We start from the raw sequence: 15,840 nt of genomic DNA, 5'->3' as shown, positions 1-15,840 counted from the left end.
AATATTCACAACCACTTAATTCAAGCAATCAATATGACACAGAATGGTCCCTGGATAGAAGCACCGAGGTGTGACCAGTTCGGCACTCGTCTCTTGCATAATAGATCATTTCTGTAATACAGCTCTTGCTGTGTGTTATGTTCACTATTCCCCTGGGCTGGTCACTCACTGGCTGGTCGTGCATTTGTCCATTTCCGGAACGGACGACTGGTCTGCTTCGTGTGTCTCCTCCACTGGAGCCAGACAGACGTTGGCGCTGGCTGGAGGGTTTTATGTTTCAGGGATGGCCCTTCTGGAGCCGAGTACAACATTCACCAACATTCCTGTGCAGTATATGGGCTGCTGGAATTGATAGAGATTTATACACCACAACACATGCGACAATGTAACAATTTGACAGATCCATCAGCAAGAATTCTGCTATCTTTTAATCTTGCCATGCTACGGTATTTCTTCTGAAATACTGTGAATCTAATACTCTAAACCAGTGCATCTAATTCTCTAAACACAAATGTTCTTCAGTGGTTATCACTACCCCCCCCCCCCCCCCCCCAGGAAATTCATGAATTACATAAGTGTGTGTGTTTGAAGGAAAGATCACAGAAAGTTATACAAAGAGAGAAACAATTATCGCATGCTCTAGTTCCTAATGTAACATGATAAAATCTATTCCAGAAAACTCAGTACTCTTTAACCACTTTAAAGTACCGGTAATAAACATCTTTCTAAAATTACAACTTTTGCCCGGAAATATTAAGCAACCTTAAATACAGGGATGCATGTATCATCAACCAGATGATTGAAAAGTTGCATAAAACAGAGACAGTAAAACTCTATATGACAAGGTTTCATCCTTGACACACATTTATATTGTTCCCAATTAGGTATCCAGAATATGTGTATAAAATGTGATCATATAAAAGTATTTGCATCTGTATAGAGAGTTCCATTAATAAAGTGGAAGCAAAATATTTTGTTTCCAGTGCAGTCAACAACATTTATTGTTCCATGACGTTGAACTCATTAAAAGGTAGACAGCACATGACTTCATAAAATAGTAAATAATGGGAATGATTCATAGACTTTCCTTTTCTTTGTTTATTGTTTGCTTGTTTTGCCCTTTTTTTATTGCCTTTTATTGCTTAAACTGTGTCTGTAGATATTTTTTATCCACCTTGAGTGAGAGTCAATCAACTCTTAACAGTAGACTGATGTTATTAAGGTTTTCTATTTTTCTTGGGCTGTTAAATGTTTTCTAATTTTTATTTTGAGTAAGGATTATTTCAGGAAAATTGAATTTTGTACAGGAAGCGTATACTGTGATAGTGTTTCTCAGGTTTAAACATGGTGCAAGCCAGGAGCATTGTACAAGGATATGAAATTTGTGAAGAATACCCGTTCCTTTTTTTCCATAGTTAACAGGAATGAAACTTGGAGAATACCGACATACAATGTACATGTATGACACAGGATCTGCATCTGATCAAGTTTCTATGTTTTACACTGTAGTGTATGTGTAGTCTTTCATTTTGTTCAAGTTGGCTTTTAAAGGACAAGTTCACCTTAATATATGGGTGGATGCCTCTTCTGGTTTTATATTATGAAAAGTGGTTGTGACCAATATCCCTCTGGCAAAAACATGTGAAAGTTTTGAATACATTACCCTCCTAGTAAATATCCAACATTTAATAGTAACACTTCTACCATTCTGCCTACTGTGAAACCAGATATTTTTCACATGCGTTTTAATTTTGCGAGAGCCAAGATTCACGAAATCAAAATGGAGGCAAAAATTCTTGTCTACAATGTTACGCATTGGATGCCAGTTGCAATTTGCAAAAAAAAAAAAAAAAAAAATTCATGATGTGAAAAAGGCAGTCGACTCTAATTCATGAAAATTCCATGCCACTAATACTTCTTGCTTCACAGTATTCTATTGTGGGAAAATTCACACATTCATGTGGCATAATACCAGTGCAAAAATAAGAACATGTGAATATTTTGCTTTTTGTGTGTTATAGTCTTTTGTATTTTTGATTCCAGCAGAATTGAGTTTGTGCAAGATTCATCTTAAACAGACCTAGCATGGAAAATTACATGCACCAAAATTTCCACTTTTTATACTTAACCTGTGACGATCAACTGGAGCATACTGTGGAATTTCACTTACACTCACCCAGTGGAGAAAGGCAAAATTTCCAGTGTATAAAGTTTGCTGTCCTTGTCCAATAGTGCAGGTATGCCACTGCTATCACAGTGTGCTCTAGTGGTGCCCCCTGGCTTAGACCTGATTCCACTTGATTCCCCTGAGGTTATAAATACTCACCAAGTACACCATAAAGATGCCCAAAAAGAGACTCAGAATGTGTCATCATTGTCCACTTTCCTCACCAAATATCTACAACCACTGATTGCGCAGACCAAAGATGTGTAGCGTGGCAGAGTTGTATGTCTTGTTTTTATAATTTCCCTTTCTTTTTCAAATATTTGTTCACAGATAACTCACAGAAGATTTTTAAGAGTACGAGAAAGAAAACTAAATGCATGTAATTCATATCGTGTCCTTGTTGAAGGTGTAACCATGTATACCAAAAAGTTAGTTCGGAGTGGCAAGCAGATATGTTTTGGCATATATGTTCCATAACTTTCTGGAGAATGCCAAATATATGTAGGTCTACATAAGATCTTATTGTTGCAAAGTACTTCATTTTTTATTGTAACTTAAGCCTACAGTGTTTTGCTACATGGACATTTCAGCAATAGTAATGGCCACATAATTTTCTTTTTTTTTGGGGGGGGGGGGGGATATTAGAATATACACAAAAAATACTTTCTTCCACAAAATCATTATGTCAATCAGGCTATAAGGGATGTGTGGCCATGAAAAAAATTATCAGAATGCAAACAATAAATGATCTGAAAGCTTATTAGTTCAGTGTCTAGGTTAGGTTTTGTTTTGAGAAATGAAAAACAGACTTGAAAAGAAGGAACACAAGCTACATTTATACATGTAGCATACTCTTGCTAAAAGCAGCCAGGAAATAAGTTCCCTGAACTGTGAAGATATTAAGATACCAAACAAGTGCACGCACCCCCTTTCTCCTCATCCCACTGACTTGAGGTAACTTTGCTCTTCATGTCTGTCATTGATTCGCAATTCCCCACCAATCATTTGACATTCGATGCGTGTCGCTCCGTTTACCTGCCGGCGTGCCGTGTACACCCGCGCGAGGGAGCCGGAGCCGGCCCGCTAATTGCCGCGGTTCTCGTGCGGACCAGCATTCTCGGCACAGCGAGTGGACGTGAATGGAAATCCAATTACACACAGACACACCTCATCCAATTTATATCCAGGAGTGTCATACCGGCAAGGACGACATTAATTTGCCCTCATCTGCTCGTTGTTTTGTTTGCTCGTTTGTTGTGCATTTGTTTTCGTCGTGCGGTTTGTTTTCTGCAGAACACTCTGTTTTCGTGACAGCGCAGTGCAAATTGCACCACATTGCAGACAGTCGGTGAATGGGTACCTGTGCATCCTTATGCCAAAAAGCATGGCTGGTGCCGCTTGGGCCGGAAATTGAACAAAGCTCGGGCTCTAGTCAGACCTGACATCTGTAGTTGTTGCCAATATCACAGGCTGCGCTTGTTTATCTCCCGAGTTATCCACCAAAGGAAAGATTCTCCCAGTAGAGATTTAATGTAAGATGAAAGCCTATATTAGCTTGGCGACAAACAACATGTATTTGATATCGAGATCAATATTAAAATAGTTTTGGGCATGTTACCAAAAGTCAAGTAACATTTGTTGTTGTCATCTTGATTACATTAAACCACATGATGATCACGTTATTTGGGATTTGATGTTTTTGTTGCCGTTGCTTTTCATTATTCTTGAAATGCCACTTGTTTTACTTTTCTTTTCAGCAGAAACTTGTTTTTTTCTCCGTGACTCTGCACAAAGTGTTTATCCAGTCTATGCAATGCTCTTGCCCACCATATTTTATGGGACTCTCAGGTTCACACTTCAATAGAAACTTTTTATGGGTTATTATGGGAAAATTTTGTATGCACATTTATAGATAAAGAGATTAAATGCAAAAATCTCGGCCCATGTGACCGAGAAGGCAGCAATTGTGACTGGTCCAGTGGGCACCATATGAGATATAACACTGAAATTCATAAAAAAGTCAAAACTTTTCTGAACATTTTGCCATTGTTACGCAGCTCAGAATGTGCAACCCTAGACTATTCCTCGAAGACTAATTGCACTCAGTTTGAATATCATGATCTCTTTTTACAACTTATACAGGGGTGGATAGCTGCTAAAGTTTCATTTTATTAAAAGAATACGTACAGCCCTCAAGAACACCACATGATAATGTCATTTATTAGTGTACAGTATACATGCTATCCATTACCAATTTCCATTTACTTTATCTGCTTGAGGTGAGATGTATCTAAATAACTGAAATTTGACTTCATAATAATAACAGTCTGGAACAAAGGTTACGTGTGTACATATGGATAACTCTGAGGTAAGCTTCAATATACAGACTGAGAAGGTATGGTACATGTAGATCCTGTGCATGCAGGTAGACATTGTCTGGCAGGTCTGTATTATGATACGTCTTTTTGATTTGCTCCGATGGCCGTGCTGATGAACTATAGCTCAGCTGTGAACTTGCACTTTCTGTGTGTTCACTGCATAGTGGTGGCAGTGGTGTTCTGCACTGCCTGCTCAGCTTTTCCGTCCACTTGTTCATGACTAGATTATCCCCTTATTTACCACATAAAGTTTGGGATACCCTGTGGTTTTGTTGTAAAAATGTGTATGATGAGTAAAGTTTGTATGACATTGCAAAGATTACATGAAGGGAGTCATATGAGGTTTGCTGGAAAGGTCATGGGATCAAGTTAGAATGCAAAATGTACATTTTGAGCATTATTCAATAACATCAGCGAGACACTATAAATGGCATCAAATGTGGAATTAAAATAAGCTCAGGGACGAGCAATTCTCTCCAGTTGCCTATTTCATAGTTTGGTAGCATCCAAAGATCAAGGTCGAGGTCAGTGTTTTGTCAGCAACAGCAAGCTTCGTGGCAGTGAAACACATACATTGCACCTGTATTGTATGCACAGAAATTGGTATTCCCTCAGTCTCTGGGGTCCTTTGGAGGGATCACTGACTGGCAATTTTCAAAGGTGCAAGTCAAATTCTTTCTACAATGTTTCAAAATTTGCTGATTAAAGTGAAGCAGTACCTGTACAATTGTAGATGATAGACTTTCATTTCACACCTGATACAAATATGTATGAAAGTCTCATTTTTCTTATTTTTTTTTAAATAAAAGTTGACATTACTCAAAAGCAATACAAAATTACTGAGCAGTTACAGCTGCTGCCATAGTGCCAATGCCATTTCACTTTTAGATACAGGGGCACTCCAGTCAACATGGTGGTGTCAACAGTTCAGTTTCAGGAGGTACATGTAGGCAGACACAAACGACATGTACAATTTAGGCTTATATGTAAATGCTGATACAGTCAAACCTGCATATAGCGGCCACCCAAGGGAGACAAAAGTGGCCATTATAGACAGGTGGCCACTATAGGCAGGGTCTTTAAATAACATGGCTTTTTTTCTCCTAGGAGGGAATCATTTTTAGTGGTTTTATACGGCAGGTGGCTGCTACAGACAGGTGGTCACTAAGACAGATTTGACTGTACATCGATTCAGACACAAAAACCCTCCCGCCGAATGTCTACCTTCGGGGTGCAAATTACTGTAAAGGTGGAAATTTTTGCATTGTTGAAATTTTCACGCATTTCGCTCAACCAGAAACTAGCGCGAAAAAAAAGCATGCAAATATTTTTGTTTGCCATATGTTCTCGTACTTAATGTCTTGATTCCGCGGAATTACAAACACGCGAAACTCTTCCTACTGGGCTGAGTGTGAAAAATTAGTCATGCAAAAATATCCACTTTTACAGTATAGCACTTTTTATGGCCATGGTGCTGTCTTGATACCGGTATATTCTGGTCACCAGTAGAGTACCGGTTATGAAATTGATAGCACACATTTTTGTGTGGATGCTTTTTAATGAAATGTCACCCTCGGGATTTTCATTGTACAGGCCTTGCAGTGCAAACAAAATTATAGTGATAATTACCGGTAAATGACTACTTTGCAGTCATACTTTTACGTTTGATAGAAAGACGTTGGCATTAAAGTGTATAGTGCACAAGAGTGCCCAGTAGAATGGTGCAAAGTGCAGGTTCAAAGTGTAGGAAGGTGTTGACAATGACTGGACTATCACCATAATGGGTATGTACAGACCATGTTAAATGAAGGCAAGAGTGCTAATGGGGTCGGCCCTCATCCATGCAGAGAGTATCCATTAAAACAGCTTTTTCCCCATGTCTTACATGTTCATTATATTAGAGTGCCATGTCATGTCTTAACACACACATACAGTGTACACTTTGCATGGTTGTGGGGGATTCAAGTGCTGGTATCAATAGCCCGCGAAGAGAAACTGTATAGTTAATTGTATATGGTGTAGCGGAAATGACCTATGCTGCCTTTCCTCCACCTAACTTAATACCTGAAATGTCAACTGACATTTGAGTAGATTAAAGGTGTTATTTACCATTTGCAGATGAAGCAAAAACCCAGGGTTAGTGCTTCAAAAGAGTTCTAAAGTGTGAGTTAGGGATAAAAACAACCAATTGATGTAGAAAATGTCATGCAGTGTAATAAATGTTAGATATTTCATTGTTAAATATTAAGAATATGAACAATATTTATAATATAATTGTTTCTAGAATAAACCATCAACAGTTATGGTTTATTGAGAAAAAATAGTGATTAGGCTTTATTGCCAAATTTTTATATGATAGGATGTTCTGTACAACTGACCTACACATCAAATGCATCATATGTGATAACTCAGCATTTTTTAAATCACTGCTCCCAATGGTAAACAGTATCTTTAATATGTCATGGTCTAGATCAAACCCCATTAAGGGTAGTAGTCTGAACAAGTTTATTTAGCATATGATTTCTCCCTTCCTGAATCTCTAAGGTCATGACCTTTATACCTGAGAAACATTGGGAGAGGGGGAAGGAGAGGGAGAGGGGGGTGGGGGCAAAGCAGAGGTCTTCAAACAGAATTAGGGATTAAGATATGCTACCATGGTTGGTGTATCATAATCATTGAATTCATGGTTCCCATACTGTGTATGCAGCAGTCAACGGGATGGAAAATCCACCAGAAGGGCATAATCTGTTTCACAGCATTATAATGAAAGGATATTCAGAGAATGTACTGTAAATAGTGATACTCCCAAGTTTATAGCACATTTACACAGCAGCTCCAGTTGAAATTTGACATTTAATGTACTTTGCCTGCTAATTGACCACTTTGGGAGCAAAGTTAGGTGGAAATTAGGAGGGCTTTTAAGATGTCAACCAGCAAACTGAGGATAAGAGAGTCCAATTAATGGTTCCTGTGGTAAATGTCAAATGCAAGTGGAGATTTGGGTTGGTGGGTGCTTGTAATGTAACTGAATGTGTGCCATTGTGTATACAGATAGACCAACAATCAGTCATTTGATTTGTGCATCTGTACCTATTAAAGGGACTCACCAGGGGTCAAGCACAACTTTTGGCTTATCGTCTGAAAAACTGTAGCTTTCTGTCAGAAACACTCGCACTTTTGACAACCAGTTATATAGTCAATCATTACTACACAATCTCGCATTTTGTATGCATGTTATATTGTAGAGACAATATACAAAAACAGTGAGAGTTAATTCCTTTTTATGGACTTGGAAGAAAATACATGATGCCATTGGCACAGAACATTTTTATCAATCAATGGTGAATGGAGAAAGTGTGTTTTCAGGGCACCCCTGTGCACATACTAAATGCGAATCTACTCTATCTGTCCATGCATGTTGGAGGCGATGTATGTGTGGCATCTACTGTATATGTCAAGTGCAAAATGCTGTGTGATGTGGGAGAGAGATGCCCTGCTCTCAAAACGGGGGCGACTCAGAGCACCACACATATATGGAATGTATGACTTGACACTGAGTCAGCTCTATTTCTAGCGCCCATCACCTCTCCTCAAAGGCACACTACAATTAAACGGGGCTGTCACTCATACTTGCAAGCATCATAAAATGTTTATATGAATTATACACTCTGTGTGACGGTGATGCACGGCCGTTGTGACAACGGTATGAAGGTTTTTCCCATTGTGAGACCTGTATGCAAACACGCAAAGAAAATAAAAAGCCTCAAGTGAGTTTCTGTTATGCCTTGCTCTCGCCGTCCTTGTGGCAGGTTCCTATGACGTCTTTCTCCAGAGTGCCCGTGAGTACATACAATTGTACATGGGCATCTAAAGCACATCCTTCTTTGTAAATGGAGACTTCCTAATATTTACTGATGCACATTTATAAATACATTTGCTAAACTTCCTAGATTTGTTGTTTAAGGTTGGCCTGTTCTTCAACGTCTGTGTACGTGTGGGTTTTCTTCCCCCCCCCTCCTTTTTTTTAAAATCTACTGTCTGAATAGTGATGCTAAATATAACTTTTTTGTGATCACGTGAAAAGTGTGACGCATGACTTATCAAAACAAAGTACAAATTGACACCAAAATGTTTGAATGATATTGATGAAGTTTGAGAAGGGAGAAAAAAAGAAAGTTTTGAGAGAATGATTAATAGATACAATTTGCAGGAAGAACGAGAGGAAGAAGAAAGGAAGAAGGAATTATTGTGATAGAAGTACAGATTGGAACAAAGCATGGAAGATTCAGGGAGGGATACAAAGAATGATTTGATAGAGGAAGGAAGAAAAAATAGGAATAAGAGAGGGAGCGAAATGACTGGAAAGAAGAAGAGATTGACAGAAGGAATAAGAGAGAGTTATGAAGGAAAAAGAAGAAAAGAAAAAGTAGGAAGAAGAGATGAGTCGAAAGAAGAGTATAGCAGAGGGGTGCCAGAATTGCATGGACCAACAGGTTTTCTACTAAAGTTGCAATTCTGCCATTTTATGGGAGCGTGCAATGGAAAGGTAACAACATCATGAAATTTGCACATTATGGCATGCCCATGCACTGTGGATGGCCTGCTTTGTGCATCAATTATTAAATGACCCCTGCCGTAAATCTACTCTGCAGATGCGAAGGCCATGCGTTAAATCCATCAGAATATTTCATAATTAATTCGTTGTTAAGGTTAGCGATAGATAACCTTGTGCATTGCTGTGAGACACTATGTAGGCACTCATGAAGCTGCAGTACTTTTGATACGAAATAATGGCATTGCTGCTTCAAAGAGTCGATGAAATAGCAGATGGTAGAGGAAAAAGAGCTATGATTTTAATTTAATTTTCAACAAATCAGCCGTTATTATGGTTGGCTGCTGTAAGAGGGCAAAGGGCACAGATTTCATTCACATAGTGTTCATACAACTTCCAAGCAGGGCTTGTTTTGTCTATTTTTAGTAGCAAAGCTTTTATTTATATAAAAAATATCGCCTGTACAAGTAAAAGTACTCACTGAGTCCTTGTTTGTATTATGATACATATATGTACCATCATGGTTTTCCAGTATTCACATGACATCATAAACAGAAACACCCACACACAGTATGCAAAAGCCATCCACATGCACAAGCACACACATGGAGGTTTTGTGTTTTTTATAATGGTTATGACCAGTCAGTGGAGAAATGAGGTGTAAATTTCACTTTATTCTATCCCTCAGAAATTCAGAGGTTGGTTGCACACAGCCACAAACAAAGCAGGATGCATGTATTTTGCTACTTAGAATCAACAACAGTATGGTATAGTGATACTGCACTGGATGAATTGCATGTGTGGTGATAGGAGGAAGATGGAGGAGGGGAAAAAAACATTGGAGAAAGTGAATAAATGATTCTGACAAACTGAACTCTGTCTGGTAGGGTGAGAGCTACAGTACAAGGACGATGGCATAGAATGCTTGCTACTTTTTGTAAGTGTGTATGTGTGTGGGGGATGATGCTGTGTATGTGTGTGTATGTGTGTATGTGTGTTTGTGTGTGTATGTGTGTGTGGGTGATGCTGTGTGTGAGGATGACTCATGATGAGAAGGTAAACATAGCATACATCATAATTCTCCTGGTGCTCTGATCTACCCCGATTCTCCTGCTGTACTATAGGCACAAGCGCCCCTCACCCCATTTCTTGCATATTTTGCCAGCTGCAAAATCCAAAGGCGGCACTTGGTAAACGGATTAGCAAGGCTGGTGGAGAAGATGAACATTAAAGGTACAAGTTCACCTTAATGAATAATTATGGGGATTCAGTAAAAGCAGCAATATCATTGGAACACTTTAAGAAAGTTTGAGGTAAATAAGACAGTCAGTTCAAAATTTATGAATTTTTAAAGTTTCTGCGCAGTCACTGTTGGATGAGGAGAGTACTACATTGAATGATATCACATGCGTAGAACGATATAAGGAAAATATAAAAAGAATTCCACAAAATTTCATTTACCAAAAAAAGTACACATTCCATAGACATACAGTATGTGAGAAAAGTGAAAATATGTTGAGTTTTCTTTATATTTTCTTTATATTCTACACATGTGACATCACAAGCTGTAGTAGGCTTCTCATCCAGAGATGGTGGCACTGAAACTTAAAAAAATTCGTAGATTTTAAACTAATTGTCCAATTTTCCTCAAACCTTCACAGATATGTTCTACAAATATGGCTGCATTCTCCTCAATTCACATGTGCTCCGAGGTGAATTTTGCCTTTAAGCTCAATGTACCGGAATGTGTTCAAATAGTTAAGCATGACAGTATCCATAGAATTTCTTTCTCTCTTTCCCTGTCATTCATTTAGTCAAGACATTTCCAGTAAAGAAGAAACATTTCAAAGCACTATTCCACCCCATAATCAAGGGGACTTTGATACAAATTTGTATAAAATCAATGATGGAAGTTTCAGTACAATATCGAACATAAAATAATATACAGTTGTATCGCAAATGAAGTTACGATTAAAAGTTTGAAGTGTGAAATGTATTCATATTACAGTGACATTGTTTGCACCCACACTGCAAATTATGTTGTATGTGGGTTGATGATGTCTGCATCATCTTGACATCATTGTTACCTAAAGTAACTTTTCTCCATCTTGCCAGTGTTTGTCTGGGGGTCAGAAGGAGAAACATTCATACTTCTACTGGTCATATACTATTTATAACAAAATAGATAAAAAGGTTGTGTAAATCACTCTGAGAAATGGATCAGGTATTTCTTGATTGTGCAATGAATGGAACTACAGTAGAAACATGCCATTAAAATATAAAGTTTCATCACACAAATGAGGATGAAAGTGACAGCAAGAAATCTACATGTAGTCGTGTAGCCTACAATGTGAATGACTGGCATGACCAAAGCATATGCACCAGACAAACTGTAGGCTAAAGTTTCCACGGGTACGAAACAAAGCTGTGATAATGATCACCTCCGATTCTCTCCTCATGAGCGTGCGATAGCAATACTGCATAGGCCTTGGCAAAAGTTATCTCCATTGACAATGGGACTCCATGATTTAAAGTGATTACTGTTGCTATGCCAACTAGCAGCTGATCTAATTGACTTGTGGGAGAGGGCATACATACTGTACATGTGGGTGTGTGTGTCTGTGTGTACACGTATATCAGTGTGTGCTTCCCCAAATGCCCATAGGCGCTAATTCAATTACACATATTAGTGCACATTGCTGCGGTTGAAATTGCCCAGATCTGCCCCCCTCATCTTGACAGCTGTGTAGTCTGGTTGTGCATCGTGCGTGTAGTTTCTCTAGCATATGCCAGGTGGAATGAGTTTGAGCATTTGACTGACTTGTCAAGTTCTGTGACTTTAATGTTCTGTGGAGGATGTGGCTGTTTTCATTTAATCAGTTTAAAGCAGTAGTTATTCATGTGAATCGTAGGCTCTAAAGGTCAGTTCTTGCTATTAATGCTTGATGAAACTTTTCAAGACAAAAAAGAAAATATGACGATACAGTGTTTATTACACAAATGTAATGATAATGATACTTATAATGAAAGATAACATTTATGTATGTTTGTTTTTTTCCAAAGGCATTGAATAATAATACAGAAAAAAAAAAGTTAGAATTAAATTACAGAATACAATTACAAACATTGTAGTATGTACATAGCCCAAAAAACAACAACAACAGAAAAAATGTTACAATCAATTGGATAAGTTTATAAATGTGGAGCAAATTCAAACTGTAAATGTACACAAAATGTATGCATTATACATATTATAAGACCCAAATGCAGATTTGATATCAGGGGACGTTATAAAACTGACTGTGTACATTGAGCATGAGAAAATAACAAAGGCCTTATTAGTGACATGATTTCATGGACTTTGTCAGCATTACTTCCCTTCTAGCTCATAATATTCGTATTCAAGCTGCTAGTTATTACAACATGCTGTTGGCAGTTTAGGAAATTGTCTTCAGGTTTCAAAGGTCTCCAAGTATACTGTGTAGCTGTCCAATACAACATCTTTAGTTTATTTTACTATGCTGCATCTACTTGTACAAATGACAGGAAAAATATATTCAAATAGAGAGAGAAAGTATGTCACTTAAAAGATAACTTCTTTGCAAACAGGACTGGATATATGTACGTACAGTCCTGTAGCTACATCAATGTTTATGCTGTATGCCTTGTGAATAAATGTACCCGAATACACCATGCAAAATTTGGCATTGACTAGAGGCTCATCGAAGGACCTTATATTAGGCCATCTTATTGGAGAGCGTTGTCTCTTTGCTATAGATTTACAATGTCATGTGTTGTGTAGTGACACAAACCAATCTGTGTCAACATCAGAGTCCTCTGCAATGTCAATTGTGTGCAGTGCTGATGTTTACAGTATAATATGGGCACTGAACTCTAAACCATTGCCCTTCTCAGTAGCAGAAGAACCATATATCAAGATGTTGATAACAAGTTTTGATTTTATTTGTTCATTGTTCAGTGTGTTGTTTGATCATTTTGATCAATTATATAGTTGCAAAAATAGAAAGGATGTTGATAATGCTCTCCAAAGCCCCACCCCACCTTCACAGATTCCAGCGAGCATTGCCAATACAAAATAATAATAATAATAATAATAATAATAATAATAATAATAATAATAATAATAATAATAATAATAATAATAATAATAATAACGATAATGATAATAATTAATATTTACAAATTAAAAAAACACCATCTATTGCAATACTTCTATCAGCAGTATAAAGGAGAATAATCTAGCAGGGTTTTTTTTTAATTGTTTGTTAGGTATATTAAAGGTGTATGTTAAGTATATGTATGATGTCATTAATCAAATATTTAGAAAAAATGATAGATACTCGTGCGAGTTTCCTCTTTCATTCTCTCCATTTTGCCTGGTGTTACAGAGTTTCAGTGACTCACTGTTTGAGTAACAGACTGATGTCTTTGATATCAAAAGTAATTTCTGTACACATGTTATGATTCCCCCTAATAACAGTATACAATAGATACACAATGTGTCAGTTTCATAGCCTGTTTGCTTTACAGTATGTTTACAAATCATATGAAATTTGATACATTATTGAACATTGCATGAGATGTCACAGTTGAAGAGATAGATATTCAGTATATTTCTCTCTCCCTCCTTCCTCTCTCTCTCTCTCACTTGTTTTTCTCTCTCACAGTCAAGATAACATGTCTGGCAATGATGTAATGAATCGTCTCTTCTGGGTGGCATTTCATGAAGCGTTTTGTCAGATATTTCGTCTGACAAACTGCTAAAAGCTACAGAAATCCTTACATCTGATTGGCAGACAGCAAATTTGTCCGACAAATTTGTCGGACAAAATGCTTCATGAAATGCCCCTCAGATGCACATTCAATTCATGTTTCCAAGCACGACCATACTATATTTTGCGAGTATAATTTTTCACGAATCGGGACTGCTTGACAATTTCGCAAGTGGTCAAATTTGCAATTGTGGATTACAGTAATAAAAGAAGAAATGTTTGCGTGCACATCGGCATTCATGATGAGATCAGAGTTAATCATTTTGTTTGTTATTAAATTCACGAATAGCACCCGACTTGCAAAAATTTGCAAAAAAAAAAGATAAATAAAAGGCTCTCAAAATATATGGCGTACATGAACACGAAGGAAAAATGTTCACCAATAGTGTCATGTGACACTTGCTTGTCGCTGATGGAAAATAATGATCACCATCTTCACACAAACTGTACTATGTCTCTCTGCTTTTGTGATAATAATGATAATGCACAAAATTATATTAAATGGGTTAGTCAAATACCGGTTAGTGATTGGCTAAACAAAGTCATGTGATGGAGGCAGATTGGTTATGTTCGCCCATGGGCAGAACATTTTTGTAATGTTCTCCCGTGGGAAAACATTTTCACGTAGCAAAATATGACAAACGATACCAAACGATTGAATGATCATATTATATTTTTCACACAATCTATAGGATGAATTTGCCTATTCCATACAACGTGAAAAAGCAGATTTCACTAACCCATATAATATAACAGATGATGACTTTTGTTGTTGGGAACATGTACCAAACGTTCCACCCTCAGGGTTTGAAATGCTATTTCGGGAGGCTATAAGTCCCGAGATGAAGTTGAGGGACTTATAACCTCTCTCAATAGCATTTCAAACCCTTCGGGTAGAACATTCGGTATGTTCCCTCCCCCGCCAGTCATCATCTAATAGTGCATTATGACATGAAATGTCTCTAAGCGCTAAGGAAAAAATAATAAAAAAGGAAGATATTCTAAACCAGCGGAGTTACAGACCACGCTACCACGATGTTTCCGTTGCGACTGCAGTAGGAATGACGAAAGATGAGATAAGAGGATTCAACAAGAGATCATCTCAAATTTATGTCTCCTCTTCAGAGGCCTGCAAGTAACTCCCATTATTGCTCCTTTCTACTCTTTCTGCCTTGACTATCTTGAAAGATTTTTTTTTTTATTATTGTTAATACTGGGGGGCTCTTCATCAAACAATTGCATTTTTTCTCTTTTTCTTAGAGGCTACTCGCAGTTGTATGCTACCGAAGCAAACGACAGACAAGAACATGCATTTATGAAAGCATGATGCATCGTTGCCATGGTTACAAATGCGTACAGTAGGAAGACTGTAACCTTCGTTTTCACTCTCCTTGTAGACGTACATTGTAGCTGCTGAGAGAATTCAGGCAAGGAAGATGTGAGTTTTTCTATGGCTGCCTGTTTGTGTAGAATACATCCAGGTGATCTGAAACTAAAGCCACTATTTAAACAGCTGGAAAAGTGAATACGCACAAATGTAGTTCAGTTGTATCACAAAACAACCTACGGTATAAATATTTTCTAATAAAGCTGCAAATATTTAAAGAGATAATCACCAATTTTCTGAATAAACCATCACAGTGATGGTTTACTCTAGAAATCATTTTTAATAAAACTGTCACTCATATTTTGCATGTTTAACAATACATATCATTTACTATTGATTAACATTTTCGTGTTGGTTATCTAATACCTAACTCACATATAAGAACTGTTTTGAAGCACTGAAGCTGTGTGGTGTTTTTTTTTTTCATCTGCAAATATTAGCGAGGTACTTTTAAGATGCACTTGATGGATTAAGTCTATTGTAAGATGACATGATTTCTGATGCATGCAAATTATTGGAGCTTTAAATGTATACTTCAAAATGTTGTCCTGCCATTGCCATGT

At 37.5% G+C, this 15,840-nt stretch overlaps 1 protein-coding gene across 1 annotated transcript in view; it reads left to right on the top strand.

Moving 5' to 3' along the window:
• LOC139724815 (tubby-related protein 4-like) overlaps positions 1-15,840 on the top strand; it is a 105,857-nt gene that overhangs the window by 23,456 nt on the left and 66,561 nt on the right. The gene's annotated exons all lie outside the window — the stretch shown is intronic.

This window comes from Diadema antillarum, unplaced genomic scaffold (assembly GCF_040938485.1).
Source record: "Diadema antillarum isolate AM-2024a unplaced genomic scaffold, OU_Dant_1.0 scf00000231, whole genome shotgun sequence".
NCBI classification, from domain to species: domain Eukaryota; kingdom Metazoa; phylum Echinodermata; class Echinoidea; order Diadematoida; family Diadematidae; genus Diadema; species Diadema antillarum.
The sequence above is the reverse complement of the archived record's forward strand: the minus strand, read 5'-3'. Positions and strand labels throughout refer to the sequence as shown.